Source organism: Protomyctophum parallelum (genome assembly GCF_964188405.1).
Source record: "Protomyctophum parallelum genome assembly, chromosome: 4".
Classification (NCBI taxonomy): domain Eukaryota; kingdom Metazoa; phylum Chordata; class Actinopteri; order Myctophiformes; family Myctophidae; genus Protomyctophum; species Protomyctophum parallelum.
Window position 1 is genome coordinate 26,264,106 of NC_139700.1, and position 19,767 is coordinate 26,283,872.

Consider the following 19,767-nt stretch of genomic DNA (forward strand, 5'->3'; position numbering starts at 1 on the left):
AGTGCAGACACATCATGCATATTGTCACAAATCTCTTCCAACAAAACAAGTCAGCCTTACACCAACAAACGCCGCAGCCGCAGTGCTTTCAGATTGATCTTGGGTGAGTACATTAGACATGAGTAACAAAATTGTTGGTCACCTGTCTCTCAGGGCTGGCAATCCTCCTCTTGATTGGGAGGTACCAAGTACTGTAGAGGACAGGGGTGTTTTAACTCTGTTTTTCCTAATTGTAACTTTTAGTGAAAAGTGGTGCCTGTCTCTAATATGGTATATTATTGTTGTATAGAATGGAAATGGTTAAGTAATTGTAGATACCTCTAGTTTGCTCAGAGCTCTGCAGCCAGCAAGGTTAATTAAATAAGGTTAGGAAGCGAAGACTGTACGGTGGACTCCATGTTGCTCCCTGGCAGGAAAGAAACACAATTGAGACCAAGGAAGCCGAATGCAGAAGTGTTGGATAACCCATTGCGCATGTTTCTTTCCTTCCAAGGAGCATGTTTCTTGGCTACCTGTCCTCTTTTAATAGTCCTTGGCAGCCAGTCAGTTTGGCTTGGGGCCTTACTGTAGGCCTATTTTTATGCAGGCCTGCACAGCACAGTATATAATATTGCAGAAGATCGTTGGTGTTGGAGAAATACATTTAATTTACTAAAGTTCAGTCAGACAACTCACGAATAGATTTAACCAATATTTATTAGAGAATGAGAATACAAGTGTGCATACAATATTTGACTTGGCGTTCGGCTCTGCTGCATTTTCTCCCTGCTCGGCACGATTAAACACCATCGTAAAACATTAAAGGACCACTTCACCACTTTTCAACCTATCTTCATATAATAGGTCCTCACTAATAATCATGAAAAAAAAATTCTACTCAGTCTGTGTCTCATAGGAGGGCTGTGGGCAGTTCAGAAACCGTCTTCCAGTGACATCATCGATGGGGAATACAAGCTAATAATAACTGCATGCTTTCTAGTCCTGAAAAGTTGCAATGCGAAAATGGAAGCCATCATTCTCATGATAATGAAAATCTAAATACTTTTGTAAAAAATTCTTGTTTAAAAAACAATCTGCGTAATGTCGTAATGACGTGATGTCACTGGAAGACGGTTTCTAAACTGCCCACAGCCGTCCTATGAGACACAGACTGAGTAGGAAAAAAAGTGCAATTTTTTCATGATTATTATCCAGGACCTATTATATGAAGGTTGAAAAGTGGTGAAGTGGTCCTTTAAGAGCAGGGAGATAGATATACAATAAAACCCCCATGGGGAGCATAAATAACAGAGCCCACCGGTGGTGCTGGGGTGGTGGTGGGCGAAAACCTCACATAACAACCAGGAACCATATGCAGAGGAAGGCAGGAAGAGCATACATACTGGTGAGCTTAAGTAGCCCGCTCAATTGGTCAGCTGACTGCCGCATCGGCAAATGACGTGTGGGACTTGCACACACTTATACGCCCACATAGTAATGCAGCATGTTAACCCCTTGCAGTGGCGGCCTTATATATGTTTCAATCGTTTCAATTGAAACGGGCCTCGAGTCCCCAATTTAATAAAAAAAAAATATATATTTTTGATTTTTTTATTATTATTATAATTATTATTTGTTTGTAGTAGTATTAGAAGTAGTAGTATTAGTAGTAGTACTAGCATTATTATTATTAGTAGTAGTAGTAATAGTAGACAAAATAATGTGTCACTCTCTCGCACCGCTACTGGAGAAGTATAGCCCTGTCGAAGGCAGCGCAACTAATATCCTCGCCCCTAAGGGCCTATTCATACTCCTATTTTACCGCTGTTTCGGCGCTGTAGTGCCGAAATGATTTCGGCTCGTCAGAAATTTTCAGTAGCACCGAAGAGCCGACTTTAGGACGGTACCCGCCCCCCCGAACCTCAAATGACGTCAAATTGTAGGCTCTACAGAGCCGAACCGACTTTTATTCGGCTTTAAAATAGGAGTATGAATCGGCCCTAACACAGCCCAGGGAGGGAGGGGGAGAGAGAGAGAGAGAGAAGAGAGAGAGAGAGAGAGAGAGAGAGAGAGAGAGAGAGAGAGAGAGAGAGAGAGAGCACGCACGTCGTCACCCCAGCGAGGGATAAGACAGAGAGAAAGGGAGAGAGATAGAGAAAGGGAGAGAGGAGAGAGAGAGGAGAGCTCCACGTCCAGTCCTTACCTTTTTTGTCAACCAGCAACAAAGTGAGCAAACTATAATCCAAATTGTGATACAACTTTCTTGGAAATGTGCTGTTGCCTGCAGTGGCAGCCAGCAGCGATGTAAGATGAGCCTGTGCATTTCACCCTGTATAACTTGAACGCATAGGCAATCAAGACCATTAATTAATGACAGCTGTGTAGGCGTGAGGATGGCGTGATGATTCTAATGTACAGGATTCTATAGGTCACCACTTTTGGTGTGACACACACACACGGCTTCTGTTTACAATGCGTTACACGTGCTGAGTTGACAAAGAGTGACAGATTTCGGAGAAGACTCATAGTTTATCCTTTAGTTTAGTAATTAGGCTGTGGAAGTATTCACTCTACTTTTGGATTTATTGGGATTGGCAATTTGGGGAAAGGAGGAGGTGATCAAGCTACAAGACCACAAGAACATTGGTAGGCTCAAGGCTGCATTTATTTTCCTTTTTTTTCTCTCGAGGGTGCATGCCATGCTTCCCTAGCCTGCTCCCATCATCCCATGCACTGCATGGGATGATGCGGGAGCCCCTTCAGAAGGCCAGGGAGCCCCGCTCAAGTTAGAGGAAAATGACCGCGGGGAGTGGGTTACCAGGTTATTTTATAAGTAAAGTTAAAAAAATAAATTATATATATATATATATATATAATTATTAATTATTAAAATGATGACGTCATGAACGGGGCCTCCCGATCCTTAAGGCCGCCCCTGACCCCTTGAGTATAGTATGCACTTTGAGCATGGCATGAACCCCCTCGAGTATATCTGAATGAACTAACTCCGCAGGCGACGCATCATTACATTTACTCAAGTACTGTACTTTAGTAAAATGTTGAGGTATTTGTACTTTACTTGAGTATTTCCAACTTCCAATACTTTTACTTCTACTTCTACTATACATCTCAGAGGCAAATAGTATTTTTACTCCAATACATTTATTTGAAAATGTAGTCAGCAGCTACTATATACATTTCACGATGCGACACATTGTGAGCTTGTAGATCGGCTATTTTCAAAAGATGTTTATACATTTGAAAACTTTAAATTCTACATTCAGCGTAATGAGTACTTTTACTTTTACATTTTGATGCCAAATACTTTTACTCAAGCACATTTAGAATTCTGGACTTTTACTTGTAACGAAGTAGTGTCTGTCTCCTCCCCATCGCTCCCTCAACCCAAGCGACTTTCCAACACCCTTTGAAAGTAGGAGAAAATGTGATTCATTCTGTTTGAAAATCTCAGTTTTGGTAAACATTGTGCATCATTATGAAAGACAGCCGGAGCCATATGGAGCGCTGCAGCGCTAACGAAGGAGTGAGGGATGATGGGAACGAGGCTCCCAGACAGAGGATGTCGATGAAGTGTTAATGTGTGACTCAGCGTTCAGACAGACAGGGTGGAATGTGTGTGTTAATGAGCATTCAGACAGCGTTCAGACAGACAGGGTGGAATGTGTGTGTTAATGAGTATTCAGACAGCGTTCAGACAGACAGGAAGAGAGAGAGACCTCTCTGTGTGTCTAGAAGTCTATTCTAAGTCTATTCTATTCTATCCCTGCAGTGTTGTTGAAATGTGAGATACAGAGATCGATACCATTCGACATGATCTGTAGTGCATTGTAACTAACTGTGATTCTCTCTCTTTCTCTCTCTCTCTCTGCCTCTCTCTGCCTCTCCTGGCTGGCTGGCTGGATTGACGTACATCTTATCCATCCTTCTTGAATTCAGGTAAGACATGGCTGCTGCTAAATGGATGCGTATAGCGTTAGTCCGAGGTCCCAATAATCCGACACCCATAAATACGACTACCCAATATGCCCACCATAGGCCTCATACGAACCCTATCCCCAAACCGGCTGCACGCAGAAGCCACGGGCGAGTCTTAAATAGCCATGTAGTTGGACTAATGGGATGTCGGACTATCGCGTGCCCCTCCCCGCTAAATACACCTCTTGCAGAGTAGGATGTTCCATGCAGAAGCTTATTGGCACACAATCATAAATCATCAGCATGGCGCTGTCACATGTTGCTGTAAGGTCAAAATGTGCCCCCAGCCGTCACCCGGCTGATGGTGTGGTGTGAGAATTGGTTCAACAGTGTTGTCTGTCTGTATGAGGGAACTGGTTCTAGGACTGGGCAGTACATTAACCCAGAATATATACTATAATATATAATATATATCCAAACCCAAATTTAGAACCAACTCAATGTTGTCCATGTTGGTTAATCAATTAACAGAGAATCTTTTTTTACTGTGTATATCGTTGCTGTCGGGCAGAAACCTCTTACCTCCTTTTTTCCCCTGCAAATCAATGCCTATTGTGTCACACAAAAGCATCAAAAGTAGCAGATCAACAAACTCGAAATCTTTGAGCTTGCAGATCTGCTACTGTTGAGAGAGAGAGAGAGAGAGAGAGAGATATGGCTTACTGTAGATAAATAGATAGATACTGCATACATTATGCATAACATAATATATACATAGGTATGTGAACTGTAGATAAATAGATAGATACATATCTGTACAGTACATTATGCATATAACAGTCTAGATACACACAGGTGGATGAAAGGACACAAACGTCTCTCTCTCTCTCTCTCTCTCTCTTTCTCTCTCTCTCTCTCTCTCTCTTATATAAATGTTTGAATCATGGAAGGTGCTGCTACTGTGTGCCCTCCTCCCCCGCCCCCTCCCCGGCTACTCTCAGCCAATGGCTGTGCGGTGCTGCTGTATTTGGGTCATGGCAACGTGTTGCCGCTCACTACACTGGCAGATGCATTGTGCTGTAATCTCCCCGAAAAAAAATAGGCTGCAAGGGGTAGAAGGAGATGGCTGTGAGCGCCCCTCACTTCACACGTGTGTGTGTGTGTTTTATTAGGAAAAAAACAAGTAAAAGATAAGAATTAAAAGCAATAAAACAAAGAATGCAACAGGTTTAAAATAAGTCAGCTTAGAAATGCTATCCTATACAGGTGGAGTGTCAGTGTGGTTCTTGATTGCATCCTACTGTACTTATAATACCGTGGAGCATATCTGTAACTCAAGCTGCCGTCCTGGCTCGGGCGTCTGAATTTCCCCTGTGGGATCAGTATAGGTCCGCGCCGATGCTCATTCACCATGCCTTCCTAGACGACTTCCTAGACACTCTCTCTCTCTCTCTCTCTCTCTCTCTCTGTGTGTGTGTGTGTTGAGCTAGAAAATAATATTTCCACTCCTTCGTGCAGCTTATTACGCATCACTTGTCCCATAACAACCAACCAACCAACTAAACCTTGGATCTCTCTCTCTCTCTCTCTCTCTCTCTCTCTCTCTATTTCTCTCTCTCTCTCTATTTCTCTCTCTCTCTCTCTCTCTCTCTCTCTCTCTCTCTCTCTCTCTCTCTCTCGCCAATGATTTCAGACATCCTGACGAGGGATGCTGTCATATCTACCTCATGTTCCTCTGTGTGTGTGTGTGCACGTGTGTACTTACATATGCCTTTTCAATTGTCTACAGTGAGAGAAGTTAACGCACAGGCCATGAGGCCATGTTAACTGAAGTGATGGTGGATGTGACATGAAGCCATGTTAACTGAAGTGATGGTGGATGTGACATGAGGCCATGTTAACTGAAGTGATGGTGGATGTGACATGAGGCCATGTTAACTGAAGTGATGGTGGATGTGATATGAGGCCATGTTAACTGAAGTGATGGTGGATGTGACATGAAGCCATGTTAACTGAAGTGATGGTGGATGTGACATGAGGCCATGTTAACTGAAGTGATGGTGGATGTGACATGAGGCCATGTTAACTGAAGTGATGGTGGATGTGACATGAGGCCATGTTAACTGAAGTGATGGTGGATGTGATATGAGGCCATGTTAACTGAAGTGATGGTGGATGTGACATGAGGCCATGTTAACTGAAGTGATGGTGGATGTGACATGAGGCCATGTTAACTGAAGTGATGGTGGATGTGATCATGTGACATGAGGACATGTCTGTCATTCAGTGAAAAGAAAGCGTTGTTGAGCTTGTGGATCTGCTAATTACTTAGTAAATGTACTCGTAGTTACTTTCCGCAAATGCAGTGCATATACGGCGTAGCAGACACTACTCGACCTGTTTTCACCTCTTGACGGGAACGGGTCACTTCCCACCAGCTCCTATACGTGGTATAGACGGACTGCTCGCCTCTTTTTTTCATGTCAGCAGAAATAGCTTGAGTCTAGTATTTTTAGCAAAGGCGTGTCGTGTAGGAGGAAGATGTACTGTAGCCTGTCTTATATGCAGAGCTCTGTTGCTAGGCTGTTGGCTTTTATCAGATGGGCTTAAGCTGCAGCTTGGCTGTGTGCGGTGTGTTTTATTTCACATCCACCCCCTCAGTGTGTGTGTGTGTGTGTGTGTGTGTGTGTGTGTGTGTGTGTGTGTGTGTGTGTGTGTGTGTGTGTGTGAATACCATACTGGGAGCAATGCCATTTTAGGTTTTCTGATCTGGTTTGGAGCGGAAATAACGTCACGTCATGAGGTGGCCGGAACCAAGCGCGCCTCCAAAATTATTCACCTATAGTTTAAAACATGTTTCTTTTGGTATAATTATTGTTGTCACGTGCGCCAATCTTTTATTTTAACTCTTAGCCCGACTCATAGCGACACTGAACTAATTGATCACATTATGCAGGGAACAAAAACAATGCGACGCCAACCAGGAACCACCGGCTCAGTTTTAGAATGAATTGCATTCCTTATTGGATGAGACGTGGACGTTCCTTTAATAATGAATGGGATATATAGTCTTCTTCCCTGGGCCCTGGCCCCCCCTCTCTCTCTCTCTCTCTCTCTCTCTCTCTCTCTCTCTCTCTCTCTCTCTCTCTCTCTCTCTCTCTCTCTCTCTATGAAGTTGGTGCACAGTGAACAGTACAGTAACTCATGCCATTCACCTGCGTTGACCCTGGCTACCACTGGGGTGCACGCTAGTCTCTTACTGGTTGACTTTGCTTGATTCCTTTTAGCCCTGGATGCTTAATTCAATTTTTTTCAATTTCAATTCAATTTTATTATAGTGTCAAATCACAACGAGTTGTCTCAAGACACTTTACAACCAACAAAGATCCACCCAGAGCAAGCAATATTGCGAATTTGCGACAGTGGCAACGAAAAACTCCCCTTTTAGGAGGGGAGAAAAGAACGTCAGGCAGAACCAGACTCTGGGGTGGGCGGCCATCTGCCTCGACCGTGTCGGGGGGGGGGGGGGGGGGGGGGGGGGGGTAGAGGGAGAGAGAGAGAGATAGACAGAGAGAAATAGACAGAAATAGACAGGTGGGCTCCGTGGAGGGGTCTGGTCCACATCTGGTCCACATCTGGTCGAGCTCTGTGAGGCCGGGTCCAGGTCACACTTCTGGTGGGCTCCATGAAGAGGCCTGATCCACGGTCACGCTCATTCAGTCAGTTGGGGGTTAGTATTAGAGGTCCACAGAACTGCGACGGGGAGGACGAAAAGAGACTCCGGGGAGAGATTCCCCGGATGTTGGATTAGTGGCAGGCCTTACTGGAGCCTATATAGTGTATATTACAAGTACTGCTGGGAGACAGACCCACACAACAATGTACGACCATGGTATCCAGCCAGACTTGGAGACAACTCTAGCTATAGGCTTTGTCGTAGAGAAAGGTTTTCAACCTAGTCTTGAATGTGCAGAGCGTGTCAGCCCCACGGACCGAAGCCGGGAGAAGGTTCCACAGCTGAGGTGCCTGGGACCTAAACGCCCTGCCTCCTATTGTAACTTTTGATATTTTTGGAACAGTAAGCATTTTTGCATACTGTAGACGCACTGGTGTTCTATTTGGTTTGTAAGGATCAATGAGATCTTTGAGATATTGTGGTGCCTGACCATTGAGAGCTTTGTAGGTAAGAAGAAGAATTTTGAACTCTATTCTGTGTTTGACAGGGAGCCAGTGTAGAGAGGCCAGTGAAGGAGTGATATGGTCTCTTCTTCTGGTACCTGTCAGCACACGCGCCGCAGCATTTTGAACTAGCTGTAGGCTTTTCAGAGACTTACCTGGGCAGCCTGATAATAGCGAGTTGCAGTAGTCCAGCCTTGAGGTAACAAATGCGTGGACAAGTTTTTCTGCGTCTATTTTGGATAGGATGTGCCTAACCTTTGCAATATTTCGCAGGTGAAAAAAGGCAGTCTTTGAGATTTGTTTGATGTGCGATTTGAAAGACATATCTTGATCAAAGGTAACTCCCAGATTCTTTACAGTGGCCTTGGAGGCCAAGGTAATGCCATCTAGAGAAAAGTTCTCATCGGCTAGCTTGTCTCTTAGGGGCTTAGGGCCGATCACGATAATTTCCGTTTTGTCAGAGTTGAGGAGTAGGTAATTACGGCTCATCCAACTCTTTATGTCTTTAAGACAAGCTTGAAGTTTGACTAATTGATCCGTTTCGTTCGGTTTCATCGATAGATATAATTGAGTGTCGTCCGCGTAACAATGGAAATGTATAGAGTGTTCCCTGATGATGTTGCCCAGAGGGAGCATATATAAGGAGAAAAGTATTGGTCCAAGCACAGAGCCTTGTGGGACTCCGTATTTGACCTTTTCACGTGTTGAGGAGCCATCATTGACATCTACAAACTGAAATCGATCAGACAGATAGGACTCGAACCATTTCAGTGCGGCTTAAGGGGCTCGACGCTCGCTATCTTGCAGTATGTTGCCTGATGTTGCATGCGTGTGTGTGTGTGTGTGTGTGTGTGTGTGTGTGTGTGTGTGTGTGTGTGTGTGTTTGTGTGTTTGTGTGTGTTCGCGTGCTTTCCCACTTGACTCGGGTTAGCAGAGCTCTTGTTGTCTTGTCGGTCACGGCTGGCCAGAGAGCAGTCAGTCTGTTTGGGGAGACACAGAGGAAGTGGAGACTGTGTTCAGACAGCCCACAAGGCCTCTCTTTCTTCCTTAGTTTTGGGGCATTTGTTTATGCTTCGTTGCCAGTGTTGTTCAAGTTACTTTTAAAAAGTAAAGAGTTATAGTTATAGTTACTTATCTAAAAAAGTAACTAGTTACTTTACTAGTTATTAAATTATGAAAGTACCGGTAACTATTTTCAAGATACTTTAACAGTTTGACTGTTTTACACGCTTGACCCGCATTTTAATCAACCCCCCTTCACTGCCGAGATTGTTGTATTACCTTTAGAGCATACGCTGAATTATTTGGGCTTTTAATCCGCGAAAATCCAGCGAAAAAAGCTCCCTCAGTTTGTTGTGATCCGAGCGTATCATCCACCATCTTGGTGCACCCGGAAGACGCACACAAGACTCGTCTCAATGAGGCGTTGCACCCCATGCATTTCCATTGGCCTCATTTTCCCAGAAGCCCTAGCAGCCCACAGCATGTGATGATTTCCGGTTTCGTCATCAAAGCAAATGCATCTAGTCTCTATCTCCGCGACGAAGACGGATTTTCTTTTTATTTATTACAATACAGCGGATTAAACACATAAAACAAAAGGCGGGTATGTCGTATATCGCAGCGACAGTGACCTGGATTAAACCATTCCCGGCACGGAAACTGTTTTAATTTACTTTAAAAAATAATAATATAAAAAACGATTTAAAAGAAGGTTTTTTTGTTCTGCCGCACAGTAAGAGAAAAGACAACTCCCTCCTAACATTATGAAATGTAGTGGAACAATAAAACATGTTCAGACATTTTGACAGGCATCTTTATTGTAGCCTCAACTTCAAAACAAATGGTGCTGTGCAATATGAAGAAAATCAATAATAATTTATTATTAGTTAACAATACTATTTTGGCAGTATTCAAGTAAATCAACTACACTCCTTTGCCAGACTGACATTACAGAAAAATAAGTTCAATCAACTGAAGACATCTTCAACATTGGCAAGCAAACAAAGCTCAGCCTCACAAAGAGGAACTATGAACTTCATAGTTTCTCTTTGTGAGGCTGAGCTTTGTTTGCTTTATCTCGCTGTCATCCAAATTTGTAGTGTGTGGTAATAATGTTCGTTCAACCGGCGTTTTCTGTGTATGCGTTACAAGGGTTTGTGTGTCTGTGACTGTGTTTACCACAGCCATAAGAGTAAGACCCGCCATACTCTGTCAGACTGTCTCTGATTGGCTTAACCTGAAATTGTTAGGTAACGTAACGTAATGTAAGGGCGTTAGTTACAACACTGTTCGTTGCAGATAAGCCAGTGCAGGGAACCAATGTGCAGAGAGAGGGTGGAGACCTCGTTATGTCCAAAACTGTTACTTTTCAGCATTCAAGCTAAAAAAACAGTAAAAGCAGCAGATCTACAAGCTCAAGACACGTCACTTCGCGCCACGTTTCGAGCTTGCAGATCTGCTATATTGACGCATCCGTGTGATGAACGTATGATCAACTTGGGTGTTCATTTACAAAAAACTCACACCTGTGTGAAATGAGGGGCGCTCTTATCATCATACATCATCTCATGAACAACTGAATTCATGTGATTGGTTAGCCAATTTGCTCGTCTACATGAGGTAAATGTTCCCTTCATTGTCTTTGTGTTGCCACAAATTTACGTCATATTTGACGGACATATGACCTAATTTCTCCTTTCATTGTCAATATATGCAAATATGAGACGTGTGGGGACAAAAGCTGTATATAGGAGCCCCTAAAAAAACACAAAGTTTAAAAACCAATCACATCGTACATCATCATCAATAATGGTGGTCCCTTATTGGCCAAGGGTGGCAACCGACATACCCAACCCAGATTTGCTCAGACACATATGACGTAAAGTCTCCATTCATTTTAAATGGCATTTAATGTTTGTGTTCAGACAGAATCTACACTATAGCTGTTTATAGGAGGCGCTAGCGCCCCTCAAAAATGGAAACCTTGTATCTCCAAAAACTTATCAGGGGAAAAAAGAACTTGGCCTACTTAACCACTTTCACTTAAAAAAACCCCAAAAACTTCAAGCTCACTTTTCTAGATCTGCTATGTGTCGCTACTTTGTGTCGACACTCTTGTAAGACATGGTAGTGCATGTAGCCTACAAAAAAAAAAATATATATATATATATATACGTTGCCGCGCACTATGGGAAGAAGGAAATTGCGGGAGTTGACTCCACATGTAGTAACGGATGGGTTATTAGTTATTATTATGTGTCCTTATTAGTGTAGTGTAGTGTAGTCAACACGTTATGGCTCATACACACTGCCTGTTATTTGCTCCGATGATGCTGTCGGGGAGCATTTTTGGCGCTGGCCGACAAAACCCCTGATCTGACGTTAAGCGGTGCCCAAAAGTTATAGATCACAAAGGCTTTGCAGGTAGAGCACATGACATATATATAATTTTAATATAAAAAACTATTTTTGCATCTGCCGCTTGAGATGACCTGAGATGACTTGATTGATTGACATAAAAAAGGGCCTGTCAGCTCAAACACACAATGCAATAGTTGTTGTTGCGTACAATCATCAGTAGCAAAGTCAAATACCAAAAATAAAAACCCTACCATTTCCATTTCCCCCGCTCTATTTCCCATTCCATGTGCGTTTGTCTTATAGTTCCTCTGGCCTCTGTACTACTGCCACCTACCGTCCATTCATTGTATTACACAGTGGGTGAAAAAAACACACCCCTTAAGACTAAACCCGACCCATCAGAGGTGTGGCTTCCAGAGGTACCTTTGACATGACATTTTGTGTGTGTGTGTGTGTGTGTGTGTGTGTGTGTGTGTGTGTGTGTGTGTGTGTGTGTGTGTGTGTGTGTGTGTGTGTGTGTGTGTGTGTGTGTGTGTGTGTGTGTGTGTGTTTCGATGTGCAGGGCGTTGCTGAAAATGAGCACCTGTGCTCAGCTACTTCCCTGGGTAAATAAGATTCTGAGAGCTAGTGTGGGCCTATTAGAAGACAGGGCAGTGTTGCCAGGTTTGCGAATTGTAAGCGAGTCGTAGTGTGTGTTGAATGGCATTTGTGGGCTTGTGAATGAATTTTCTTACATGTAATTTGTGCTCACTTGCATAGACCTGGCGAATTTAGCGTGGTGAAAGGGCAACAGTGTTCCGGGGGTGTGGGTGCTTCGGGCGATAATGTTTGTAGTAAACAAATGCATTGGCGGCGTGAGTGTGGAAGGGAGGCATTTTTGGTGGCAGTGACAGTGCCAGTGTTTGGCGGGTGGTGTCGAGTGTTGGCGTTCGGTGCGATAGGAGGAGATAGCGTTGCAACACTGCGAAGGTAAGTGTGTGACGTCACTGCCGTGTGTGTGGGTGTAGTGTGTAAGATGGTGTTGTGGGTGTTGCAATAGCGACGTAGCTGTTGTGGCTTTGGGTTTCTTGCCATGTGTTGGGTACAACTTCTCCAATATAGAATAGATATATAAAGTTGACATTTGGAGATACAAGGTTTCTGTTGGGGTGACCATATATGCTTCTCACACTTTCAGAATTATTCGAAGAATGTTCTAAAGAATATCAGATGTACAACCCGCGCTGCAAGCATGTATACATCTGATATTTTTGATCTCAAATGACACCGGTGCTCTCCTGGTTTGAATGGGTTAATAATACATATACTGTAGGGGTGCATTGGATTTCTTTCTTTCTTTCTTTCTTTCTTTCTTTCTTTCTTTCTTTCTTTCTTTCTTTCTTTCTTTCTTTCTTTCTTTCTTTCTTTCTTTCTTTCTTTCTTTCTAAGTTTTCCAATGTTGTCTATTGATTCTCTCTACATTTGTTCCACTTCACTGATGGTCATTAAATGGAAAACTAGAACAGCATTCCCAGATGTTATATTTATTTACAGTATTATGTGTGTTTGTTGACAGTTCAGTTTTGACACGTGGAAATAAATCTGTCCCCGTAGACCCTCTTCTATACTTGGTAAAACAGAGATGAGCTGCACCGTACTTGGTGAGCTATTTATTGTCCCCCTCTACACAAAATATGTTTGGCCAAAAATAGACAATCTACATTAAGCTCACAACACTTTGCTGAGAGGAAGTCATCAGGATACACGTGTTACAGCATCACTGTATCCATGCATTCCAAAAAATAGAAGATAAAAGCGTGCAGCACGGCACAAAGTGCTGTGATCCTGTACATTTGCTATTTTTGAAAATCTTGAATTTCAAATAATTTGGATTTATTTTTAACACAAATCTTCTCTTCTGGCAGGTCCCTGGCACAAAACATTTTCAGATGGGGGTCCGCAGCCAAATACATATCAATTCGGGGGTCCTTTAGTGAAAACGTTTGAGAACCACTGCTCTATAACCGAGTTGCACAGTTTTTTCCCTCTATGTCTAATGTCTATACCATATCTCTTTGACAAGAGATTTAGTTGTTTTTTGGCTTTAATGTTTGTGTTGTCTGAACAAACATTAAAAATGCCATGGAAACAATGAACGGAGAATCTATGTCATAGCCTATGTGTCTAGACAAATTGGTATATGTATGTCGGTGGGAAGTGGAACAATAAGGGACCACCATTCTTGATGATGTTGTACAATGATGTACTGTATGATTAGAGCGCCCCTCACTTCACACGGGTGTGATTTTTATTGTGTATACAGGCCGTGAGCATAAGGAATAATCCCGTCTCGCTTCCTTGATTGTCTCACTCTGCTTGACTCCATCAGAGTACCACGCATGACACCTGTCCACATGACGGACTGTCCACATGTACCTGTATGTGTGCACGTATACTTTATAATATGAACCCCTCAAGCTGAGGGTTAATGTCTCCAAAAAGCGGTCTCTGTCTCTATTAGTGAGGGGCAGAACAGCCTCAAGGAAACATCAATTTCCCTGTGTGACGTGCGTGCGTGCGTGTGGTAGTAGTGTTAAGGTTGCTGATATTTCGAGGGAAGTTGAGGAATGAGGAGATGATTGCTATGGAGATCGATATGGTCATCAGGTCAACAGCACTGCTGCGTGCGTGAGATGCCGTTTATCGGCGTGATATACAGACCTGCTGAGTCAGCGATATGGCCAAGGTGACCCTCGTTCCATCACGGAACACGTGTGTTTGCCGCCGTCGTACTTGTGAGAACGTGTGTCCACACAAGTATAGTATTATTTGAGAATATTGAGAGGATCATTTTCCTAAACACTTCAGGTGGGGCTAGGTGATTTAAAGATAGAATAGTTAATTTTGTTAACGGTTTGCAAACAAAGAAAGTACAATTACGCAAGCAATGCTACAAGCAGCCTTGATGGCTTTTTGTTTCCATTCTGGTCCTATGCATTCAATTCATTATCAAGACCAGGATTAAGTTCAGTTTTAGAAATGTTGATGTTCAATGTTCATGTTTGGTATATGGTTGGTTCCATACGGGTAGATTTGGTTCCATACTCCGAGTTAAATGAACACTCACGGTTTCACGGTGTGTTGGTGTAACTTTCCAATCATTTAGCAGCAGCTTTGCGGGCCGTGTTTAGACCGGTTCCTTTCTGTCACGAGGGAATTAAGGCAGATACACAACACGTCTCTACCCCGTCACAACCAGCCCACATACTCACTGACAAATGGAGGCCCTGGCTTTAAAAACACCCTGCTAGTTCATAGCGAGATTTAATGACATATCTGGATCTATTCTGAATTCCCCACTGCTGCAGAGAAAGTAGTGTATAAATAAGACATGAGAATGGTGCTGCTGTCTTCCTGTCTATCCAGGACCATTTATTTTGAATCATAAGCTATTGAATAGGCTGTTAGGCTGGTGCTTATTGGACTGTTGCGTAACTTGCGTTCTCTAGCTTTCTCCCTCATGTCTCTGTTGTTGTCGGTCTGTTTGGGTTCACTTGTCCTTCTCCTGTGCTTCGTCTCAGAGGTGTCTGTGCTTCAGTTTGGCGCATGTAAGAGACAGACAGACAGACAGACAGACAGACAGACAGACAGACAGACAGACAGACAGACAGAGATTTACAAGAGAGAGATGGGAGGGACAGAGGTACAGGAGAGAGCGAGTTTTAGTTTTCATTTTGCTTTAATTCAACTACATTTCAAAAGTGGCTCCCAACCATCGTGACCATCGCGTTTCATTCTGGGTATTCTGGGGTGATCTGTAGGCGTAGTAACTCATGTTGTCTTTGCACTAGCATGGTGATATTGTGGCCTTGTAGATCTCCTCGTTAGTGTTGACCTTGGCACCATTGATCTCCACCACAATGTCACCGGGCAACATGCCAGCTCTCTTGGCTGGGGAGCCTGTGTCGACCTCAACGATCAGAATTCCATGTGTAACATCTGTAAAGTTATTGACTCTTCGCTTCAGCTCGGGAATAATACTTGGAGTCTTCACACCAATATATCTGTGTTAGGTCTCTGATTTGTTTTTGTCTGCAGCTTTGTCCAGGAACTGTCTTAAATGATCAGATGGTATGGCACAGGAGATCCAAGCAGTCACCATCATGGTGTTTATACCAATAACTTCACCAGCCAAATTAATCAAGGGGCCTCCAGAATTGCCTAAATAGATGGCAGCATTGGTCTGGATGTAATCCATTTTGGAGTTGGACAGACCGAGCTCCTTACTGCCTCTCTGGACTGAGCTGACAATTCCGGATGTAATGGAGTAATAAAGTGCAAATGGGCTGCTCATGGCGACCACAAAGTCCCCTTGCCGCACATCAGCGGACCGCCCAATGGTGAGGGTGGGCAAGGGATGCTTGACACTGATCTTGATTGTGGCAATGTCTGCCACTTGATCCACGTCTTGCACGGTGGCATGGTACGTCTCTCCATCAGTCAGATGCACACGGACACAGCTCAGGTTGGCCACAACATGGGCATTTGTGACAATAAGACCATCACTGCTGACAATGAAACCAGAGCCGTTGGACACGGCTACCTCCCTTCCAGAAACTGGATGCCTGCCTAGTATTTCAATGTACACAACAGCAGGAGTAGATTTTTCCACCACATCAGCAATAAAGTATTCATTATGGGGGCGGTCTGATTTATAAGGAGAGGCACACTGGGCGGACAGAACAAACCGTTCAAGGATGGAACCAGAGACTGTGGTTCTTCTGTCTTGTCCGTCATCCTTGTCCCTGTTCAAAAGGGCCACAGAACCAAGTCCCAACCCGGACCCGAGGGCCACGGATTTGAGGACACTGTCCCATGAAGAGCCACCCTGGCCACTTCCTGAAGTCCACGTTCCTCTGTCAACAAGACATGCCGTGTTTCCCTCGCTCCGTGAGATCTTCTGCTTACGGATGGTAAAGGAACTAGTTGTTTGGATCAACGTGTTGAAGGTGAGCCTGCCGAGATGATCTTTAGGTCTTTGCCTCCTGAAGATCGAGAGCAAACATGGGTTGACAGCATGAGATGCCATGTTGCATCACTTCAGTGCTTTTGAAGCAGCTCGTGGAACGTTTCACTTTAATGTGGTGACACATCAGTGACATCACCGTTGATTTGTGTTCATTAGTTATTTTCTTGCCATCTACGCATATAAACGTAGCTAGGCTATTGGGACCTACTACGCTTATAAGCGTATAGACAGACGGTTAATTAATCCGTTTGTTTACCTTTTAGCATTGCTCTGGGTAGAATAGCCCTCCTCCGTCACCACCAGTGATGCGATTTCTAAATCCACCTCCGTTGCGTCTCCATTATAACCCTCAAGCTGAGGGTCAATGTCTCCAAAAAGAGAATTTAAAAGATCAATTAAAAGCAAGAGTGTAGAAGTAGGTCTTGAGCTGCGTTTTTAAAATGTCTACAGAGGCTGCCAGTCAAAGGTACAGTGGAAGTTTGTTATATATGGAGCGTGTACAGGGTTCCATATATGGAGATCTTAAGGGTGGCAGCGGGGGCAGTGTCTTGAGTGTACAGGGTTTGATGAGGGCCAAGTTTGTGCCGGGCCTTAATTTTCGGGCCTGTTGAGAACTATTGCATCCGGCTGCCGGGCGCAGCTACACAAATAACTTTGTTAGATTAAATGGACAGCTATCAGTCAAAAGGGAGACATCGAAGAGTAAGGATGGATCAACATATGGAATGTCAGAACAAGTCAGCTCCATAATAATAATAATAATTAATTTTATTTATATTGCACTTTTCATTCACAAGGAATCCCAGAGTGCTACATGGTTAAAACATATAATCTATCATATAAGGTTAAAAACAGGGTTAACACAACAACAAAAAAACAGTGCAAAGTGACAGTTGGCCTTCCGAAACAGGAAGGTTTTCAGGCATGTTTTAAAGCATTCCACAGCGGCACTCTCAGGTCCATGGGGAGGCTGTTCCACAGGCGTGGTGCTGCAGAGCAAAATGCCCGGTCCCCCATGGTGCGCAGTTTGGTGTCAGGAACCTGGAGTAGGAGTTTGTTTGCAGATCTGAGGGTGCGGGTGGATGTTGTTTTTGGGGGGTTGATTAGTGTCTGTAGGTAGGGAGTAGGGATGCACCGATCCGGCTTTTTGGCATTCGATACCGATTTCGATACATGGGGGTCCAGTATCTGCCGATACAGAGTACCGATCCGATACCCCCCACAAAGAAACGTAATAACCTATTAAGCTGTATGCCTCACTGTGTGGAGTCTGGAATCATTATTTTGTGTAAGGCAACATCAAGGCTTGACTTAAACATTACTTTCCCAACTTTGTAAAACAAAATGTAACAAACACAGATATAAATGCACTGAATTATTTATTAAATAACTGTGCAACAATTAGACCAGGTTAATGTGTGCGCAGGCTAGCCTGGCTGCATTCCACATGTTATACTGTCAATACTACACTGCTGTGTCACAGAGGAGGTAGAGTTGTTTTCATACTGTAATTACACATAATTATCGGATCGGATCGGATAATGGATCGGCCACCGATCCGATACCCGATCTAGAACTTTAGCCTGGATCGGCGCCGATCTCCGATACGAGTATCGGATCGGTGCATTCCTAGTAGGGAGGGGCGTGTCTGTTTATGCAGTTGCAAGTGATCAGCAGGACCTTGTAGTGGATCCTGGCTATAACGGGGAGCCAGTGCAGTGTGAAGAGGATGGGTGTTATATGGTCGTGTTTGCTGACTCTCATTAGGACCCTGGCAGCGCTGTTCTGAATGTACTGCAGCTTCTGTAAATTTTTTACAGGAATCCCAATGAAGAGGGCGTTGCAGTAGTCCAGTCAAGAGGAGATAAAGGCATGGATGAGCTTCTCTGCATCTGACTGGGTTAGAAGGGGGATCTAGGGGTTTGAGGTCAGATGTAGAGTTGCTATAGCCAATATTGATGACATCAGGGATCTCCATAAATGGGCATTCCCATATATGGGCTTAATATGACATGGTCATGCCTGGGGTGACCAACCAACCAACCAACTGACTGAGGGGAATTGCACGTTGTCATAGTAAATGCGACCTGCAGTTGAAAAAAATGATACCGAATTGTCACTGTTGTCAACAACAGGGTATAATAACGCAAATTTGTCTTCGACTTTTGACATGCGCAGTGCCGCCGCACGCTGTGGGAGGCACATTCAAGAACTGCAGTCAGAGAGAGAGAGAGAGAGAGAGAGAGAGAGATTGGGGGTAGTCTGCCTGACAACCCAGGTTTCCTAACCTAATAATAAGATAGATGCCTGTGGCTCTGAACATGTCCACTGGCAACGCTCTACAGTACTGTACATACAGCACAGTATGTACTGTATGTCACACAACCAACCAGCTTAATTAACACTCAGGGTGTCCAGACTCCAGTCCCAGTGGTGTGGCTGGAGGACAACTGTACTGTAGGTCAGTGCTTCTCGTATATGTCGGTGTGTGAGTGTGTGTGTGAAAGAGTGAATGTAATGCATAATGTGAAGAACTTTGGATGAAGGTGCTATAATACGTACATGCATTGATTGAATTCTTAACACGATTATGAACAGTAGGCCTACAGGTACAGTACAGTCGTAAGGTATAATGCTAAAAGGATAACACAAAACTTACTGGGTGCTTCCGTGATTATGTTGGGTAATGTGTTCCATATTGTAATGGCCCTGAACATTACAGATCTGCAAACCGCATTTGTTATGGGTTTTTCTTTGATCATGTGACCTATAAGTAGCCTGCCTGTAAGATGATGATCTCTCACATACTGCATTTGTGAACACTGAACTGGTTGTTTACTATGAAACATATTCCTAAAGAAACTCACTAAATTGCATGCCAACCTCTCCTCTACTCCGAGCCATGAGAGACTGGCATGCCATCTCTCTGCCTCACACCCACTGGACAGTGCAGTGCATTAAAATGCTCGCAGCCAACCCATCTGACACTTTCGAGATGTTAGAGATCCAGAAAAGGTTGAGAGCCACCGCTGCTGTACAGTATAGGTGACACAATGTGGACGTGTTGAATCAATAATTTATGTAGGGATTTAATTACACAACGACACAGTGCCGGTGTGTCTGTGTTTCATTTGGTGGCTACATGCCACGGCGCTGAGTGAGTGTTAGTGCCGGGCGAGAGGATATCGGATTAAATATGATATCAATAATGTATGGAGGGATATGTGATTGTGTTGGCTGCCTTTATTGGTCCGTCCCCACACAGTGTGTACACAATGATTAAACTGAGGATGAGGAAGGGG

At 43.8% G+C, this 19,767-nt stretch overlaps 1 protein-coding gene and 1 pseudogene across 2 annotated transcripts in view; one reads left to right on the forward strand and one right to left on the reverse strand.

Annotated features, from left to right (window-relative positions):
* brsk2a (BR serine/threonine kinase 2a) overlaps positions 1 to 19,767 on the forward strand; it is a gene marked incomplete at both ends in the record, with an annotated part of 310,767 nt that overhangs the window by 119,368 nt on the left and 171,632 nt on the right. The gene's annotated exons all lie outside the window — the stretch shown is intronic.
* Positions 15,228 to 19,767, reverse strand: part of LOC310857975 (serine protease HTRA2, mitochondrial-like) — a 31,179-nt pseudogene continuing 26,639 nt past the window's right edge. The window contains exons 2-3 of the transcript in view: positions 16,722 to 16,833; positions 15,228 to 16,481 (exon numbers count right to left, since the gene is read on the reverse strand). The product of the transcript in view is annotated as a serine protease HTRA2, mitochondrial-like (transcript). The remainder of the gene's footprint in view (positions 16,482 to 16,721; positions 16,834 to 19,767) is intronic.